At 37.6% G+C, this 5,812-nt stretch overlaps 1 pseudogene; it reads left to right on the forward strand.

Moving 5' to 3' along the window:
- The first annotated feature begins 566 nt into the window (after nt 1-566).
- Nucleotides 567-2,224, forward strand: LOC107530393 (MYND-type zinc finger-containing chromatin reader ZMYND8-like; annotated as a pseudogene).
- The last annotated feature ends 3,588 nt before the right edge of the window (nt 2,225-5,812 follow it).

Genomic DNA, 5,812 nt, shown 5'->3' on the forward strand with positions numbered 1-5,812 from the left:
CACATTCCCAAGCTTTGCAAAAAAAAAAAATCTATTGCTTAGTTTAATCTAAGAAATACCTATTTTTGGTTGCAGAGCCTACTTTTAGCCCATTTTTCCCTTTAAGTATGACCTTAAAAGTTGAACAAAATAGCTATATTTACAGAGTTGCTCTAAATCATATGGAAGCTTATTTTTTCACTTTATATTTTTAGCTACATATGTCATAAGTGAACATATTCCCAATGTAAAAATTCAAACCAAGGATTATATGGCACAAATATAGAGTAAAACATGTAAGCTTCCTTTCATTCTCTTTTACCTGCATATACGTATGCATGCAAATATATATGTGTAATTGTACTCTCTCCATTGGTTTGCAACTTGCTTGACACACGTTAACATAATGTCTTGAAGACCTTTCCATATTTATACATAAACATTACCTTATTCTTTTTGATAATTGGAAAATATCTCAATGTCTGCATGTTCTATAATTTTTTTAAACTATTCTTTTAAAAACTATTGAGGAGACCTGGGAGCTGGCCTCCACGTTTTATAAGTACTGACATTGCACAGTGTTAACGATGCACCCACAGAGCTTGGCTGAGCAGGGAAGCGAAACGGAACAGGAGGTGGCAGAGGCCACGGATATCTCTACTCGCTCCAAAGATCCTGGCTCCCCAGAGAGGACAGCCTGGGAAAGAAAGTCCCCCAGCCCCCCGCCCCCTTCCAATGGCCACTGGATTCCAATGGTGACTCTTCCACTCGCCGCGGGGCACACCCACAAGCGCTGTTAAACAGAAGAAGAGCCAGGCCTACTGAACAGTAACCCTAAGGAGCAGTCAGCGCTAAGACATGGTCCTTTTTACTACATGAAGCAGCCACTCACCACAGACACTGTCGATGTCTTCCCGTGGGATGGACAAAATGATTTCTCCTGCTGGGTTTGTCCCTGGCAAGGCCAAGTCCTTTGCTGTGAGCTCTGTCCCAGGGTTATCACGCTAAGTGTCTGAATCTGACATCGGAACCGGAGGGGGACTGATTGCCTTTGTCCTGAATGTGAGAAGATCACAGTAGCAGAATGCATCGAGACCCAGAAAGCCATGACAGTGCTCACAGTTGTCCTTTCTGCTCAAGTTTGCCATTCAGAAAATGAAGCAGCCGGGGACAGACACACTCGAGAAGCCTGTTCCACTGCAACAGCATCCCGGCTCTGCAGAATACACCTTCCTCCCCATGGGCCTTTGTGCACTGGACAAGAAAGCTAAGAAGGGAATGTCTGGCTGCTCAGAAGCCTTCCTGGCTGATGCCAAGTGGATTTTGCACAACTGCATCACTTAGAATGGGGGAAATCACAAATCGACACAAATAGCGCAAACAGGCATCAAAATCTGTGAGCATGAGATGAATGAAATCAAAATACGTCCAGAGTGTTTTGAACTGCTTGCCAAAAAAGAGATAACTGGTTTTGCGAGCCTTGTAGCAACCCACATCCTTTGGTCGGGGCAAAACCGAAGGGGTTCCCGTTCTGGCCTCCAAAGCTCTGGGGGAAGGATGGGCAGGCCGATGCCCATTTCCTTGGACAACAGGATAGGGCCTGGGTTCCAATAAACAATTGCTACCTCATATGTAAAGAAATTCCCTTTTTTGTGAAAAAGACTAAAAGCATCTTCAACAATGCCGTGCAGAAGATGGAGGTTCATGTGGAGAACATTCTCAGGAAGTTTGGAGTTTTAAATTACTCTCTGTACAGGACACGCCCCACGCCCAAAGGCCAGTCCCAAATGCTGCCCGACCCCAGCCACCCCAGCGCCGGTGCCACCAAGAGAGACAAGCAGAAGGTCAAGCTCAACTTTGACATGACGGCATCCCCCAAGATCCTGATGAGCAAGGTCTCCTTGTAGGATATGCGTCGCCCCCCGTGAGTACAGACTGTCCCCTGCTCACGGGCTCCGGGGTGGAGCAGGCCCCGAGAAGGCCACGTGGAGCCACTTCAGCGCACGCGGGAGTCCACGGACTCCCCGGACAAGAGCACAGCGTCGCCGGCCTCCACGAAGACAGGACAAGCAGGGAGTTTTCCAGGCGCCCCAAACCTTTCCCTCCTCAAGTGCAAGTGTCCACGCCAATCATGACAAAAATGGTCAGCACGGCCACCGCTGGAAGCATCCTGAATCTTAACCTGGGTCAGCCGGATTTTTGGAAGTCTCTTTCTGGGGCAATTGTGAATATTTTTGCAGGTTGAGATGCCCTTTTTGGTGTGTGGTTCTTGAACTCTGAACTCTTGGAGCAAGCTATTTAAAAGGTAGAGTGGAGAAACGGGAACGATCAATAAAAGGAACAAGTGAGGGATTTCCTGGGCCCTCTCTGCATGCAAAGCTGTTTTATCTTGAAGTACCTTAGGCCAATGTTTACAGTCTTCCTTGCCCTTGACCATAGTAATCCAGCTCTCATATAAGTAAATATATGTATTTGAAGTTTTATATATAAAATAAATAAATACATACATATATATAAATAAAGGATATTGAGGTTTCGGTATTTTGCTGTTACAAACAATTCAAATGGCCTTTCCTCTACCTGCTTCTTGTGTATATATTTGGATGTTTTGGACAGATTCATAGAAATTAAATTGTTGAGTCAAAAGATATGTGCATCTCACTACACCAAGCGTCTCTGTGAGTTCTTGATTTCAACATCTATATTACTGTCAACTTTGTATGTTAATAACCTTCAAAAATGTTTGCCAGTTTGGTCAAAGTGAATCATTATTGTTTTAATCTGTATTTATTTCTTTACTTAGGGGTTTGAACATATGAGCATATATATTTGCCATTATTTTTTTAAATTTTTGGTGATTAGCCAGAATACAAACTGTCAAAATTTTATGTTCGTTTTCTTTTTGTTTATTTATAGGAACTTTTATATATTTTGTATTCTAATTCACCTTTTATACACGTGTATATGTTTTTCAGCTTGTCTCAATCTTTTAGTTTGTTTATAGTATCTTCTGTCACGTACAAATTTTAAATTTTATGAAATTAAATCTTTCAATTCTTTCTTTTATGGCATATAGATTTTCTATTCTGTGTAAAAAGATCATCCCCCAATCCAAAATTATAAAAACTATTCTCTTGTATTTATCTTAATATGCTTATAGATTTAAAAATATTAAGTCTTTATAGCACCAGAAATCTATTTTTTGTACATAAAGTTGGTTAGAGAGTTAATTCTTATTTTTAAAACATGTACGCATTTAAATATTTCTGGAATTAATAAATGAGCTTATTTCCTCCCCCCCAAATGGGTTGTAATGATCCCAAAACCATTTATTGACCAGTTAACCTTTTCTTCATAAGTAAGTCTGTTCTTGGTCCTTTATCACATTCCATACATCTCTTCTTATGCTTTTATCACATCACTTTAATTGCTATAGGTTTAAAGCTTGTTTTATACTTGTTAGAGTAAGTTATTAAAATTTCTTTAGAGAGTCTTGCATATTTTACCTTCTAGATGAACTTTAGAATGAGCTTATGAATTCCCATTAAATTCTGTTGGAATTTTTAAATTGAAAATACATAAAATTTATAGATTAATTTGAAATGTGTTCATTCTTTATTACTCTTTTTGTCATAATACCATCATTATAATTAGAGATGGTTGGTCTCAATTTCTGGATAAATAAGAATTATTATCTTAATATTTAGTGATTAAGGATTACATAAAATAACTAAAATTGTGTGTGTGTGTGTGTGTGTGTGTGTTGTGTGTCTGTTGTTCATCTTAGAAGTCTCTTAGCTTGGTGCTTGGCACAGAGAAGTCATTCAGTAAGGATTTTTAAAATAAATGTCATTATCATCTAAAATCTATAAATTATTAAAACTATATCATTTTTCTAGCTTTTTAAATTGGAATAATTTCAGACTCACAGAAAATGTTGCAAAGAATTTCTGTATACCTTCACCCAGCTCCTACAAACAGCTTGCATAACCATAGTACAATGATTGAGAGGAAAACAACATTGATACAATACAATGTTCTGCTTCACAAACCTATTTAAATGTCACCAGTTTTCCCACTTGTGTCTTATTTGGTACAGGATTCAATCCTGAAATTAATTGTCATGTCTCCTTAATGTCTTTCAATCTGTGACAATTTCTTACTTTCTATTTTTTCATGAAGCTGATACTTGAATGGTACTGGTCAGTCATTTTAAAAAATACCCCTCAATTTACATTTATCTGGTATTTTCTCAGGGTAATCTAATTGGGATTATGCATTTTTGGTGAGAATGCAGAGGTTAGGTTGTACCAGTGTCTCAAATCAGGTAGTAAGTGATGTTGCTATATCTTATCATGGATGATATTAACTTTGACCACTTGGTTAAGGTAGGATTTCTTGATTTCTCTACTGTAAAATTAGGATTTTTCCTCTTTAATTCATAATGATTTTGTTGGGAGATAATTTAAGGACATGAAAATATTCAGCTCAGTTTCTCACCATAGTTTTGCCCACTAATTTTAGCATTCTTCCATGAGTCTTTTTGTTTGCCTAACATGGTCATTTCCTATCTCTTTTATTTCTTTCATATTAGTTCTATTGTAAAAAAAGAGTAGTTTCTTCATACTTATAGATTTAATGTTGCAAGTATGGACTTGTAGATATTTATTTTATTCTATTGGCTATAATCTGATATTATCATTATTTAATCACTCAAATTATTGCAGCTTTAGCCCTTGGGAGCATTTCCAAATTGGCTCCTGTGTTCTTTTGACACGACCCCATCATTTGTCAAGTATGCCTTTACTTTATGGCACCAAAAGATGTTCTGAACTTTGTCTTGTATGTTCCCTGTCACATCCTGGAAGCAATACCTTCTTTAAGAAGTCTTGGTTCCTTTTATTAGAGAATAGTACTTAGAATCAATATCTGGGCTCTCGGTGGATTAATTACTACTGGGTTGCCATTGTTTCTAGGCCCTCTCTTCAGACAGAGCCAGGGAATATGTGTGTGCATACTAACCCACACATATACGCATATCTCTATTTCTCTGTCCACTTGTATGTATATCAAAAACCATGAATTTATGCTAATACCTATAGTTTCCAGTAGCAGAGGGTTTGTTTCTATTCCTTCCCTTTTTTATTTATAACTTTTTCTCCTCTAAAACTGAAAAACCTGGCTCTCATTTTTCACAGTCTGTATTTTTTCCATCCTAATATAAACATAAGCAGTGCTACGGACTTTCGCTGTTAGAAAAACTCTTGGATATTATTTGGTATAATTCCCTCATTTCACAAATGAGAAAACCCAGGCCAATAGTGATTAAATTGCCAAAGGAAAGAAGCAAATTATTAGAAAAAATAATTATAAATGCCAGGATGTTAGAATTTAGTGTTGTATACATTTCACAGGAGGGCTTAGAAAGGACAGGAAATGTAATGTCAGAGGACTGCAAAGGCATTAATTCACTTTCCCCCATTATCGCTATAAAGCGACACCATTCTGGCTAAAAATGTAAGACATTTGGTTAGCACGGCTTGTGTATATAATATGGCCAAAGGCCAGAAAAATTAAACACACTACTCATGTGGTGTTAAGACAGCCTCCAGAAAACGGAAGAACCAAGTATTCCATTACCGTGTCTAATTTGTACAATTATGGATACACTGAAATCCTTGGAGGTCATTAAAGTTTATAGATCTTGTTACCCGAAGTAGATATAAAGGAAAGATTTTGTTTCTTCTTTTTCTCATAAATATCATTAACACCTTGTTTTTTGTAACTATATATTCATCACAGAATTTGACATTTCTAAAGATGAGATGAGCAG

This window comes from Miniopterus natalensis, chromosome 9 (genome assembly GCF_054644295.1).
Source record: "Miniopterus natalensis isolate mMinNat1 chromosome 9, mMinNat1.hap1, whole genome shotgun sequence".
NCBI classification, from domain to species: domain Eukaryota; kingdom Metazoa; phylum Chordata; class Mammalia; order Chiroptera; family Miniopteridae; genus Miniopterus; species Miniopterus natalensis.